The 15124-nt window shown below is 39.8% G+C and overlaps 1 protein-coding gene across 1 annotated transcript in view; it reads right to left on the bottom strand.

Annotated features, from left to right (window-relative positions):
* The window catches only part of LOC100010706 (photoreceptor outer segment membrane glycoprotein 2-like), a 50841-nt gene extending 36109 nt beyond the window's left edge, over window positions 1–14732 (bottom strand). Inside the window, exon 1 of the mRNA XM_003339451.3 lies at window positions 14480–14732. The gene's annotated coding sequence lies outside the window, so the exon portion shown is untranslated. The remainder of the gene's footprint in view (window positions 1–14479) is intronic.
* Window positions 14733–15124: the final 392 nt, after the last annotated feature.

The following is a 15124-nucleotide window of genomic DNA, read 5'->3' as shown; positions in this document are numbered from 1 at the left end:
TCTTCAGAATCATGAACCAACTGGTAAAAACTGGGAAGTCCTTTCCTTAGGCTACAATTAACCTCCACATGGCTGGGGACCTCAGGGAGGGGGGAACGAGGAAAAGGAAGAGACTTTTCCGAGCTGGAAGTTGATTACAAGCATGGCGTATTCTATGAGAGAGCAGTGCATTGCATATTTCAAAGGATGTTTTTTGAGTACACTTATCCTTTTACTTATCTTACCTGAGATTCAGCGGAGAAATTCATCTCCCTGCAACTCTTTGCCATTTGGGCCTGCCCAGTTTGAGATTCCTAAAACCCATGTTCTCCCTCGCTATGGGAAATTCCACAGTACTGACAAAAGGAATCTCAATGGATTAAAAAAAAATGAACTTTAAAGAGACTGGAGGTTATATTTTTAAGACTTTTCAGATTCCAATGTTTTATAAAAATTTCTGTACTTTATTGCATTTTGCTGATTGTTTTGTTTAAGAATTAATTTTGTGGGTTTAAGTTCATATATCAATGTATTCAATACTATTTTGTTACACTGAATCATTTTAATGTACTGGGTTTTAACTACTGTTATATTCTGTTGCTTTCCCCCTTCCCCCACAAACTGTCAGTCTTGTTTCCTTTCCACACTATACTGAACAAACATTATTGAATAAGCCCATATAAAAAGCAGTTTTTTTTTTCCATTTTGACTTTGTAAATTGGCACATAGAGAATGGATGGACTTCATCAAAACTGGTTATAATTCTATAACAACCTTTGGAAAATTTAATGAGCTAAAGGTCTCAAATTGAGTTTAAGGGGTCTTTAGACATGATTTTGAGATTTTTTTTCAACAACACTGATCATTTTGCCTGCCTCTAACAGGACATAAGGTCCATTTTAGTAACTGAAGTGAAATACAATTATAATCCCCACCTCCCACATTTATAAAAATGCAAATAGGTGGGACATCACAGTCTCATACTACAGGAGCTGGAAAGTTAATCCCAGGGCATGGTACCCCTGGATGACTTCCAAAATCGAGCATCTCTCATTTATAACTCTTCAGCTCACTTTACTTCCACCAGAACAATCTATATTTCTTGATGATGTTCTAGACCCAAATATGTTTTACTTTGTTTAAAAATGTGTTTGCCAAGGTTGAAACATTGCTACACCTGAAAAACTTGTGACAAGCATCCATTTTCTTTATATGTCATACAGCAGACTCATGTTAAATATGATGGTGGGTTTGTTTGCTATTGTCATTAAATGGGCTATTATAACTTTGGGGATTTTGATATTTTTGAATGTGCATTACCTGTTGTACTACTGTTCTTTATAAAAAAAAAACTGTTACTTTGTGGAAATCATTTGCTTGTACTCACAGTGGATCATGGCCAGGTATGAAGAAGAACTGAATCTCATTTTTGGTGAGAAACTTTTGTATTCTATATTTCCTTAGCTGACACAGTGTGTCAATGATTATAAGCTATATATTTTTTATTTTTAAAACTTTTATTATTATATTTTTCTTCCATGTGCAATATACTATTTCAGTTTTTTAATATTTTCTCTCCTTTTTGTATTTGAAGCACATGTCACCAATATTGAGAAGATTTTCTTTAACTTTTTTGCAGTAATGTAAGTTTAAAATATATTTGCTATAATGTCAATGCATACCCCAAAAGCTTTAGACTATAAAAAATGATGCCATTCATTGTTTTAAAAAATTTGTGGAACTCTGCTTAATGATTCTGTCTGATTCAAGAGAATACCAAAAGAGCCATTGCACAGTGCCAAGGAAGCACAAAGATAAACTGCATAGTGCCAATCAAGCACAAGGTCAAAGAGACCAACCAATCCCAATGGGGCTGATGAAAATTTTGAGCCATGACAAGAGGACTTGAACATGTTTGGAGTTCAAGGTTGCAGCTGCTTAACATGTGTTAAAGGCAGGTCTTCCTTGTTCCACATTCTACCAAGTATCTCAAATTTGGCTCCTACCTGGCTCCTAAAATTTAGTCCCATTTCTGTCTTTCATAATGTGGCAACTTTCTTGCAGTCCTGGCTACTGACTGGGTAAATGCATAATTATTTTAATCACTTTAATTAGGCCCTGATTCAAGGACCTGTTATAGATTTGTTTTTCCTGTACTTAAAATTTTTACACAAAAGACTTTGATAGTCTATATTCCATCCAGAAATTATTTTTTATTTGGATTTTTAAAATATTTTTTATTTATCTTACTATTTTATTCATATACCTCATAACTCAGCCATGCATTCCTAAGTGATCTCTGGGTTTTCCAACAACCTCTTCAGGGGGGAATGTATAATTATTATTATTTTAAATTGCAAAGTTTAAATTCCTTTTGAGAGTAATTTTAGGTTAAAGAAACATGCTATCTCTCTGAATCCAGAAAGCGAACTGTTTGGAGAAGGCACCATAAAGATGCCTCCAGAGACCACATACTGCACCAGAAGATCCAGGGTGAACCTTGGGATATGGTGATCTGAACTGTGTGGAGTTAAATACATTTGTTTTATATGTATACTCTTATGCCAAAGGGGACTGCCCCCTAACTGGTTTTTTGTCAATGCACCTAGCAGTCATTGATTTTGTTCTCTTTTCCTCTTATCCTCAAATTATTGTAATTCCATAGCTGGTATGTTTACAAGACCCATCAGAGGCTAGTCTTCCTCAGTTCTCAGGGGGAGATATATAAATGGAGATTTTGAACCCTAGACTTCATTCCCCAGAAGTCCTTGGTATTTCCCAGAATTCCCTATAATCTCTCTTGAGTCCCCAGGTTGGCAAGATCACAATTGGTATTAACTGGCAGTAAGGCCTCCACACTCTTCCTTTGCAAATGATGGAGCAAGTATAGTGGTAAGCTAAGTGCGGGGATTTTAAATGGGCTAATCAGTCATGGGCACGTGGTTTTTATTTTGTATCTTCTTTATTCCTTGATTTCTAATAATCCTTAATAAACCTCATAAAATATAATATTTTTATTATTAGAGATATAATTTAATTTTTACATCTCCCCTTTAGAACTTGAGTTCCTGGAAGGCAGGGACTATTTAATTTTTGTCTTTTTATCCTTAGCACCTATACTTGTTAATAAATGCTTATTTTAATATAGATGCTTTCATTGGGTTCTTTATAAAATTTATTGACCCCTTTATCCTCTGTAACATATTTTGGAGTATTGGCTACAATTATCTTCTTTAAAGAATTTTTGTTATCTTTTTTGTTTTTACATCATCTATACATCCCAATACAACTCTTTCCCAGAGAGCCAGTTCTTTTAACAAAGAAAAAAAGAGGAAGAGAATGTTTCATTTAAACTAACACAACTAAATCTAATGTTATGTGCCACCATTCCCTACCTCTGCAAAGAAGTGAAGGAGGTAAAGCATACTTTTTCTTTGAGATCTTTTGTTCATTATAATTTCATAGCATTCTTTTTTATTGTTTTGTTGTTCTTTCTGTTTACATTGTCATAGTCTCTCTGTATGTTGTTTTATTCCTAGCTCTGCTTAATTCATTTTATGTTGGCTCAAATAAGTTGCCTCATGATTCTTTGTATTCATCATATTCATTATTTCTTAAAGAGTGGTAATATTTCATTACATTCATGTACCACTACAATGATTTTCATGACATTTTTGCAAATGTTTATAACAAGCATTGGAGTATGAGATTTAAAAAAATCTCATTCAAGGATATTTCTTGTTGCCTCTTGTAGCTCTGGACATAAGACCAAATTAGTTACGCCAATTAATTTTCTTCTTCAAAGAAAATCTATGAGATATCGTAAATACATTTTTTTAAACCCTTGCCTTTTGCTTTGTACCAATTCTAAGACAGAAGAGAAGCAAGGAGTAGGTAATTAGCGTTGAGTGATTTGCCCAGGGTCAGACAGCTAGGAAGTGTCTGAAATAAGATCTGAATCCAGGTCCTCCTGACTCCAGGCCTGGAGCTCTAGTCTCTGTGCTCCCTAGATGCCTCTAAAGTTTTCTTTAATCTTCTGGTTCCTAAAATTTTTGAAATGTCATCGACACTGAAAATGATTCCATTTGGCCATAATGGTAGGCTAATTTGATTCCTGGACAAAAATATTACTCTTAAAAGTATCTACAACTAGGTTAATGTTTTTAGATAGTCTAACCACATTCTTCTTAGCTCCCTTTGCCTTTTTCTCATCACTTTGATAACAGAACTGAAGGAGGAACTGATGCAAAGCAGTGATCAGAACCAGGTAAACAAATGAAACAATTGTCTTGATAAGGTAAAGGAAAACCATTTTCAAAGACTTTAAAACACAGATCAATACAGTGACTAATCACGACTTCAGAAGGCTGATGATGAGGGCATGTCTTTGGCATGGAGGAAAATAAACTAAAGGCATAGACTAAGATATATATTTTCAAATATAGAAATCTATTGATCTTTTTTTAAGCTTTTCGTTTTTCAAAACCCTTACCTTCCATCTTAGAATCAATATTGTGTGTTGGTTCCAAGGCAGAAGAGTGGTAAAGGCTAGGCAATGGGGGTTAAGTAGCTTTTCCTGGGTCACACAGCTAGAAGTGTCCGAGACCAGATTTGAATGTTGGATCCCCCATCTCTCTGAGCCTGGCTTTCAATCCATTGAATCACTAGCTGCCCCCCTTTAAGGTTATATGTTACATAGGGCAGCTTCTTTTTGGATAGAGGGAATTGATGGATAGTGTGATAGCAATATCAAAAAGAGGAAAATAAAGAGTAATATAATATAATGAAACATTAAAAATATACAAATGACAAAAGGAAATTCAGAAGGGAACAAAAAGACCAAATTTTTAAATTAAATTTATTATATTATTAAACAAATTAGATAACAGAATCTCTCAGTTTCACAGGCAATCCTTTTTTCTCTCGTCAAAAATATTCATATTTGTTAAATTCTTAATAAAAAAGGTGAATTAAAAATTTTTGGAATTGTGTTACCAAACTATTTGCAATAGTGATACCCCCAAGGAGATCAATGACAGAAATAAAGCTCTCTCTATAAAAAATATTCTGAGAAGCACTCTTTAGGTTAGCAAAAAAACGGGAAATAAATGGGTACCCATTGATTAGGGGATGGCTGAAAAAAGCTATGGCATAATAATGTAACGCTGAACCAAAAGAAAAAAAGTGAATATAAGGATTCTACAGAAATATAGTATGACAGGATACAGAGAGACAAGATACAGGATACAGAGGACAAGAGAGCAGAGCCAAGAAAATAATACATAAAATGGCGGCTATAAATGGTGAATTCCAATAAACTGTAAAGCACCATTTTAAGTCCTGAAGAATTGATAGAAAAGTACCTTCCTCTCAGTAGTGATGAGGACTATGGATGTGAAATGAGGTAAACTGTCAGTTGAGGCTGTTCTCTAGGCTCGCTTTGCTCAGTTTTTTCTTCTTTGGCATCCAATGGCCAAAGAGGGTTCACAACAAAAGACTGAGGTATTTCAAAGCTTGTAGCAGGATCTGCAGTGACTGCCTGAGCACAGGGATGAAATTTTATAAGGAGCTGAGAGATAAAGGCGAGATTTGTGTGGGGGCATGCGGAGTGGGTCCCTCCCCATTGGGATCTGTTATCTGCTCTGTTCTTGAAAGGGATTTCCAGCCCGTGATCCTTTCCATTCAGACTGCTTACTAGTTTGCCATTCTACCCGCGTCTTTCCATGCAGCAGTTCCATCATTCCTTCCCATCTGGGTGTCCCTTCTAGAGTCACGAAAGAGGAAGAGGTCGAAACCCCCCCCCCCCCCCCGGGGTTAGGTGGGGGAAGCACGTGCCTCCCAGCCTGTGTTACTATTGCTGTGTTGTTGTCATGGTGCATGAGATGATGTCTCTGCTATTGCAAGGATCGTTCTGAGATGAGGCCTGGCCTTGGCATGAAGATGCAAGCTGTTAACTGAGATTGCAGGAAACATCCCTGCTAGGGTGAGTTCCAGAGTGCCAGGCACAGTTAGCTATCAGAGCAAGAAGTGGAACATGGAGATGGCCATCTTCCCCTCCCCATCCCTGCCATTGCTCTTGCCTTTCAAATTATTTTTTTTAAACCCTCACCTGCCATCTTTTAAAAAATATTTTTTAAACCCTTACCATCTGTCTTAGAATCAATACTGTGTATTGGTTCCAAGGCAGAAGAGCAGTAAGGGCTAGGCAATGGAGGTCAAGTGACTTGCCCAGGGTCACACAGCCAGAAAGTATCTGAGGTCAGATTTGAACCCAGAACCTCCCATCTCTAGGCCTGGTTCTCTATCCACTGAGCAACCCAGCTGCCCCCATTGCCTTTTAATTTTAACTTTGAGTTCCCAGATATGCAACTCCTTACACTAAAATTCTTCTCTTTGTGTTCTGGGAGGTTTGGAGTAGGGATGGGAAGGAGGTAAGAGAATAAGTTACTCTATGGAACGACTCTTAACAATTGTTTGAATTCATTTTCTTCATAAAATCAAAGGCATTTGGCCCTGGTATGGTTTGTCTGAGGGCAGCTAGATGGCTGCTGTGTTGGCAAAGCTATGGCACAGGTGCCCAGGAGGGCTGGAGGGGGCAGCTTTGTTCCCCTTCTCCACAGTGTCTGAGGACATTTTTCACATGCCCTGCCCCTCTGCCCAGCAGTCAAATGCAAGCACTTCCTCCCTCTGCTGTCTGGGGTAATGCAGGGGGCTCACAGACATCTTGAAAGTGCAGTTTGGGCACACAATTTAAAAAACATTCGCCAATGCTGGTTTGGGGAATGGAACATTGGGACTGGAGTCAAGGAGACCTAAGTTCAAATCCAATCTCAAGAACTTACTAGCTGTGTGACCCTGGGCAAGTCACTTGACCTTTGTTTTTATCCTCTGGAGAAGGAGATGACAAGCCACTCCAGTGTCTTTTCCAAGAAAACTCCAGGGGCAGTGTGGTCCACAGGGTCATGAAGAGTCAGATCTGGCTGAACAACAACAATGGCTTGTCTGTGTAGTAATAATATGGAGGTGTAAATGAAGGGAGATTACAAAATTGTTGATGGGGGTTCAAGGATAGAGATGAGAGATTTTTCCTTACTGAACAGAGAAGTTCTCCTTTACTGGGTAATTAATTATTAAAGTGATGCTTGCTTGCATGACTGTAGGTTGCAGAGAGCAAGGAAATGAACATGGTCTGAGCAGCTATTGCTAGAGCAGCAACCACCAATTATACACACAGTTTTCACAGCTGTCACAAAGGTGAAAACAAAACTATTTTACAAAGAAAAAGAAATTTGAAAAAGAGGGAGGAGGGAATTGGAAAGAAGAGACAGGGTAGAGTTATTGCTTTTGTACCCCTTGAACTTAACACAATGCTTTTCAAATACTAATAGATTTAATGAATGCTTGTAGAATTCACATGAAAAGAAACAAAAAAGAAGGGACTATGCATTTATGCAACACCCACTGTGCTAAGTGCTTTTCACAAATATTATTCCATTTGACCCTCACAGAAATCCTGCAAAAGACATGCTATTGTTATCGCAATTTTACAGTTAAAGGAAGGAGGGCAAAACAGAGGTTGAATGACTTGCAAAGGGTCACACATCTAGTACCTATTTGAGGTTAAATTTGAACTCAGTGATAATATATGTATAACCCCATGGAATTAATTGCTTGTCAACTCTGGGAGAGGGGAGGGGAAAGGGGAAGGAGACCACATGAATCAGAAAACCATGGATAAAATTTTTAAATTAAATTTAAAAAAATTTTTTAAGTAAATTTGAACTCAGCCCTAGGCTTACATTTCTATCCACTGTACCACAAGCTACTTCAAGGAGAAAAAGAGATGTTAGAGCAAGTGCTGTACTGGGATTAGCCTGGAGAATCCAATTATACTTCCAGACCACAATGAAGCATTAAAATAGAGCTTTGTGGAACAGAACTTTGTGTGGTAGTTGTGGTTGTCATTCAGTCATTTTCAGCAGTGTCTGACTCTTCATGACCCCACTTGAGGTTTTCTTGCAAAGACCCTGGAGTGGTTTGCCATTTCCTTTTCCAGCTCATTTGGAAGATGAAGAAACTGAGGCAAACAAGAGTTAAGTGACTTGCCCAGGGTCAGAGCTAGTAACTATAACAAATGAAATCCTCCAGAGGCTATATTCTGTATATATTAATTTTTTTTAAAACCCTTACCTTCCATCTTGAAGTCAATAAGAGTGGTAAGTGCTAGGCAATGGAGGTTAAGTGACTTGACCAGAGTCATACAACTGGGAAGTGTCTGAGGTCAGATTTGAACCCAGAATCTCCTTGTCTCAAGGCCTGGCTCTCAATCCACTGAGCTACCCAGCTGCCCCCTATATTAAAATTTAAAGAAAATCTAACCTGCCTGGAGACTCCTTTCACAGTCTAAACAGAGTCTAAAGAACAAGAGTGGGGGCAAAGAGTGAGGCCCAAACTGAAGAGAGTGAGAACCCAGGTCAGAAGATAAGGTCGAAAAAAGAGCAAAATTCTCTGGCTCAAGTCTTATATACCCCTTGTGACATCATCATCCAGTTTTTCCCCATGACATCTTTGATTGGAAAACAGTCACCCAGGAAGTGGTACCCAGAGAACTCAACTCCTCCCTCATTTCTTCATCACAATGAAGAGGGGCTTATCCTGAGGATACCAACCTGGAAAAAGAAAACACATTCTACCACTACAATTCAAAATGGTGGCTGCCTAGCATGCTCTTAATCAGGGCTTGATTGGCTGGCTGGTCCTGCCCATAATTCTGTCAATCCCAATAAAAGACCTCAATAAAAGAAAGGAGAACCCGACACAGTTTCATAACCTGGGGAGAGAAAGTGTTTGAAGTTTAGAATCAGACTGTTTCATATTGACTTCGAAGGGGGAATAGAGGAAAAAAGATTTTACAAAAATATCAGAGTGAATATTATAATTTATTAATATCAACATTAATTTCCCACATAAGTGTCCGAGCCTGGCTTTGAACTCATGAAGATGAATCTTCCTGATTCATCCAGGCCCTAAATTCTCTTCATTATGCCATCTAGTTACTCTTGTATAAGCATAAAATTTTAAATAATAAGAAAAAAAAAGAAAATGAAATGTATGTAAACAACGGAATTACTTTACTTATTAGAGAAAACATTAGCTTTAGGCAAATCAAAACTTCTGTGGGCCTTAATTTCCTCATTCTTAAACTAAAGAGGAGTATCACTGAGTGCTTCTACTTCTTCTGGCCCTAACAGCCAGTGGCACCAGATCCACCGGAAGCTAAGCTACTGCGGAACAATAAATCAGGGGCTCACATGCAGTGTTGGCATCTCACCAGCAGATGGGAGCGGTGAGCTCCTTAATAAGTTTTTATGGCACTGCGGCAGCAGCAACAGCTTTTATTCATAATTGGTTGAGAGACAGAACTGCTTACTGGGTCCACGAATAAATAGCAAGGTTGGAAAGAAGTGTGTTTTCCTGACCTTGTGGAAATTGTATTCTCCAGACACAGCGACATACTAATAATATATCGACAATGACAAAGACTCTTGCTGTAAATGGTTGTTGCTTAAACAAGGGAGAGATGAAATATACTTTTAAAAATGGTCTTGGGCTTCAGTATTCAGATGAATCATTAAAGCAATAGATAAAGAGAAAAGAGAACAATAACTTTTTTGAGTTTCGGTTTTCCCAACAGTGGAGTTTTTTGGGGTTTTTTAAGCCCTTACCTTCCATCTTAGTATTGATTCTAAGGTAGAAGAGTGGTAAGGGCTAGGCAATGGGAGTTAAGTGACTTTCCCAGGGTCACACAGCTAGGAAGTGTCTGAGGACAGATTTGAACCCAGGACCTCCCTTCTCTGGTCCTGCCTTTCAGTCCACTGAGCCATCCAGCTGCCCCCATACAGTGAAAGTTCTTAAGAGACCTGAGAGAAGAGGAATTTTCCAGGGCTGCAGGAGGTGGTAGTTTGAGACTTTGCTGGACTGGTGATACCAGTCTAGACAACAGCATTTATTAAGTCTACTATTTGCCAGTAATTTGCTAAGCACAAGGGATACCAAAAAAGCTCTGCCCTAAAATCTAACAGGGGAGACAATATGCAAACAGCTAGGTACAAATGTGATATATAGAGGATAAATTGGAGATAATCTCAGAGAGAACGTACTAGAATTAATTACAAGAAAGGCTTTTTGTAGAAGATTTTAGCTGAAATTTTAGGGAATCCAGAGAATGGAGACAAGGCAAAAATTCTAGGTTTAGTGGTCAGCCAATGAAAATGTAAGGAGTTGGGAAATGGAATGTCTTATGGGTATTCCTGTTGCTAATGAAGATGGTAACTTCTACCTATCCTCTTTTCCATTTGCAGAATTGAGGGAAAAGGAGGACCGGATTTCTGTTTACCTGAGTTTAATTTCCCTTTTACCCAAACTACCATTGTATGATTTATCATTATTCATTACTACTGCAACTCACGTTTCACTCCTTTTTCCCTCCTCTCACAAGTTCTGGTTTATGTGGGCCAGTTTTGATTTTAGCTTTAACCTCAATGGCTAGTTCTCTTTCTGGGTCATTTCCCCCCATACAGAGTTTACTCTGGGAAATCTCTAAATATAGATTGTGTCTAGGTTTCCACAGGGGGATATATTTTAAAAATCCCTGGCTCTCATATAAAACTTTATCCCCCCACACCCATTTAAAATGCAGAAAGCACAAAGGATTCACAGAAGACTATATGTGGGAACAAAAACCACATAAAGGTTCACGGAGAGAGGTCCCTTCAAAAGGAATTGAAATAGGGGATTGCCATTGGGGCAAAATTCTGACATTTTGGTGAATTGCAAGTTTTTCCACATAGGTCAGGATCCCTACTAGCCCATAGTGCTGCCTAAGGTTTAAACTTTCCCTGGAAATCAAACACACTTTGGACAGGCTGCCACTGACCTACATTGTGCCAATAAATTATGGTAATATTAGGGGGGAAAGTCCAGTTTTTTTGTTCCCCTAGTCTCATGGCTTTAGTCCTTTTACTGTTCTCCAGTTGAAAGGGCTAGCTCAGTGGTCATTTTCTTTCTCTAGGTGACATACTACTGAGGAAATTCACTTCTATCTCTAGGTCAGATCCTTACACTCTTGAACTTGGGGTTACTCAAGGTAATGCCTAAAGCCTGGTGCTACCTAAGCAAATCTCCCATGTATTCAGTTATCATCTCTATGCTAATACTTCTCAGATCTACTTATCCAGCTGACCTCTTTGCTGACCTCCAGTTCTGCATTTCCAAATGAGAAAACTGGAGATTTGGTACATCTCTAACTGGTGTTCTATCTTAAATTTAGCATGTCTAAAACTGAACTCCTTATCTTTCCTCCAAAACTCTCCCTTCTTCTTAACTTCTCTATTACTGTTGAAGGTACCATCATCTCCCAATTACCCAGGCTCACAATTTAGTTGTCATTACAGTCTCCCCTTCTATATATAATCTCTTGCCAAGGCATGTTAATTTTTACCTTGTGAAACATCTCCAGGATATTCCCTAATCTGTCATGTGATGCTGCCACCACCCTGATGAAGGGCTTCATCACCTTACACCTGAACAATTGCAATTGCCTGTTTGCTTGGTTTTCTTCCTACAAATCTCTCCCTGCTCTATTCCATTCCCTATCAGCTGCCAAAATGATCTAAAGTTTGATTGTTTTGCCTCATCAGCCCCTCTTCAACCCCACCCCACCTGTGTCACCAATTTCAGGGGCTCTCTCACCCCTAAGATCAAAAATAAAATCATTTGGTTGGCGTATAAAGTTACGAAGAACAAGTCTTCAGTCAGGACAAGGGAGATACAAGGCTACCACACAGAGTCACACACATACACAACACCACCCAGAACCAGACTCTGGGACTCCCAGAACAATGTCTTCAAGATAATGCACCATGAATAGGAATCTCCATCATGGGAATTTCCAAGGAACAGAAGAACTTGGGGTCTTATATACACTTTGGGAAGGAAAAGAAAGGAAGGACAATGGATTGGTCTACATGGAGGCTAGGGAAGAAGGATTCCAGCCAGGGACTGGACTACCTGGGAGAGGTCTAGATATAATGGGGGAAACTTCTAAGACCAAATTGATTGATTATACCTACTACTATCTAGACTGAGATCACTGAGTACTTGAAAGTTTATTGTTCAGTCTAAGACAGTGATGGTGAACCTTTTAGAAACCAAGTACCCAAACTGCAACCCTCATACCACAAGTAAGCCTTCCACATTACCCCAGTCAGGGAAGGGAGGAAGCTCTCTCATTGAGCTGCTGGGCAGAGGGGGTGGGTGATGAGAGAAATGTCCTCAGGTGCATGTGGAGAGGGGGAAGAGAGCAGCACCCTCTGGCATGCATGCCATAATTTTGCCAATATGGATACCGGACAAGGGTCAATCTGTGAGTTCCCTGAAGGCAAATTCCCAAGGGACAAAGGTAAATCTGAGGGTTTCATGAAACAAGGTTATCACCTTCCACACCTTTCCAGTTTCCTTACACTCTGTCTCCATATGCTCTGGCCTCCTTTGGTGTTTAACTATATATGGGAAATGAGAAAAGATAAGGAATTGAAGATGACGCCTAGTTTATAAAGCTAGGTAATCAGAAGGATGATGATAACCTCCCCAATCATAGGGAAGTTAAGATAGGGAAGAATTTAAGAGGAAAGAAAGAATTCTTTGCACAAAACATCCTATATTCTGACTGTCTACTTCCTTCTTTGTCCTTTTTTTTTTAAAACCCTTACCTTTTGTCTCCCAAGTATCAGTAGTAAAGTTTAGGTCCATGTAGGCAAACCTATGACACATGCCAGTGTGCCTGAGGGGGCTGCTCCCCTCCCCCTCTCCACATGAACCTGAGGACATTTCTCACATGGCCCACCCTTTTGCCCAGTAGCCCAATGGAAGAGTTTCCTTCCTTCCTTGTTTGGGGTAAGTCAGGGGGCTCACATGCAGTGTGAGTGTTGTGATTTGGGTCTCTAAGATCTCTAAAAGGTTCACTATCACTGGTAGGCAATTAGGGTTAAGTGACTTGCCCAGAGCCACATGATTAGGATCTGAAGTCACATCTGAATCTTAATCTTCCAGATTCCAGCCCTGGAGCTATTATGCTACCTAGCTGCTGAATCCATGCATTTTCATTGCTGTCACTTATGCCTGGAATTCTCTCCCTCTTCATCTCTGCCTCCTGACTTATTTCAGGTCCCAGATAAAATTCTACCTTCTATAGGAAGCCTTTTTCTCTTCCCCTTTAATTCTCTCATGCTTTCACTCAGAGACTACTAACAGATCATCCTGTGTATTTTTGCATTTTTGCAGTTGTTTGCATATTGTCTCCCCTAGTAGACTTAGCTCCTTGAGAGCAAAAACTGTCTTGAATCTTTATTTTTATCTAAAATGCTTGACAGATATTTCGGGGGGTAGAGTCAAGATGGCAACTTAGAAGCAGCAAAAGTTGAGTCCTCTATGAAAACCTTTCTGCACTAATAAAAAACAAAGCTCTTCAAGGGGGACACAAAACCAAACACAACAACAGAACAGACCCTCCTGCTTGATTCAACTTAAAAGGTATGCAGAGAAGGTTGAATTCTTGGGAAGGTTTAATTCTTTAAGGAAAAAAAGGAAGGAAGGTCCCAGGACCCTTCCCCCACCTACTGTGCTGAGACTTGGGCAGTTGCTGGGATCTCAGGACAAGGGTTCCAGCCCAGAGGGAATGTCTTGCTACCACAGCTACTTGAGGCTCAGAGCTCTGACCACAGCTAGCAGGGAAGCAGCTGGAGAAGAGAGGCAGAGAGGAGGGCAGCCTGGTCACAGCCCTCAGCCACCACTCTTCTATCTTGGGTCTTGGCCTCTGGAGGTTTTGGACTCAGGGCACATCCAGCTCAGCTGACCTAATCCAGTCTAGCAATAGTACAGATAAGAAGCCTTCAGAGGACAGATAGAAGCTCAATATCCAACACCCCTCCCCCATCTACTATGTTGAAACCTGCCTTAAGAATTCCAGCTGACTGGGATCCCAGGGCAAAGATTGCAACCATGACAGAGTACCTTGGTACCACCACGTGAAGCTCAGGCTCTGACCAGGCAGCTGACAGGGAGGTGGCTGGCAAAGAGGAAGAGAGGAGGACAAAGGCAACTACCTTCAGCCTCCAAACCTTCACCTTCACCTTCAGCTTTTGCTGGCAACTAGGGAAGATCTGGCTTCAGGGCTCATTGATACAACAGGTCAGCTCCATTAGCCTAATGCAGTTAATCAAGTAGAGCAAAGAAGCCCCTTCAGGATAGAATAGCCTCAAACCACAGATCCAGCAAATAAATAAAGGAGCAAGATTACAGTCATGGGGGTGGGGGTGGGAATTATGATTAAACAACAGAAAAATAAAATGCTTAGCATACTGCCTACCACACAATAGGCATTTAATACATGCTCACTGACTGTCTAAAGATTGATTCCTGGAACATATTAGAGAGAAATTACCTCTGTTCTAAGCTGAGCAGATCCAGAAACATGAAGTCTTCATGGTAACAGGAAGTCTTCTCTCAGGTAGCATAGGCAAGCATGACTCTGCTTCTGTCATATGCTTCTGTGGGAAGTATGGACATTCTATTGCTGCAATGGCTAATGCTATCTCTTGGGCTAGGAACTTTCACTCTCTGCAGCTTTCCTCTTGGCCCCACTGGGTAAGGAAACTGTAGAGGAACATTTGTGATTCTGTCCCTAAGCAGCCATGGTGTATCCTCCGAAAAGGGGAAAGCAGAACAAAATGAAAAGTGAATATAAAAATGAAATGAACAATGAAAAAAAAAAGCAGGCTATCAATTCTCTTTTAGAGGCTGCCAGAAAGGGGTGGCTCTTCTCATGAGAATCCAGCTTCCTAAAGAGTCCTAGCTAATCAAAATTATTTGGGGAATACTTTGGTCACCAAATTCATGCCCTGGGAAAAGCCAAGAAGGTAATTCCAAACCAGATAATTGCTTTCATTCTCTCAGATCAAATATGTTGCTTTTGTTCCCTTAACAAGAGACCAAGGGGTGGGGGGTGGGGTGGGGGGGAGAACTAGTTGGCTCAGTGGGTAGAGAGGCAGGTCTGGAGAAAAGAGATTCTGGGTTCAAATTTGATCTC

This window comes from Monodelphis domestica, chromosome 1, assembly GCF_027887165.1.
Source record: "Monodelphis domestica isolate mMonDom1 chromosome 1, mMonDom1.pri, whole genome shotgun sequence".
Taxonomy (NCBI): domain Eukaryota; kingdom Metazoa; phylum Chordata; class Mammalia; order Didelphimorphia; family Didelphidae; genus Monodelphis; species Monodelphis domestica.
This window is presented reverse-complemented; position numbering and strand designations above follow the sequence as displayed.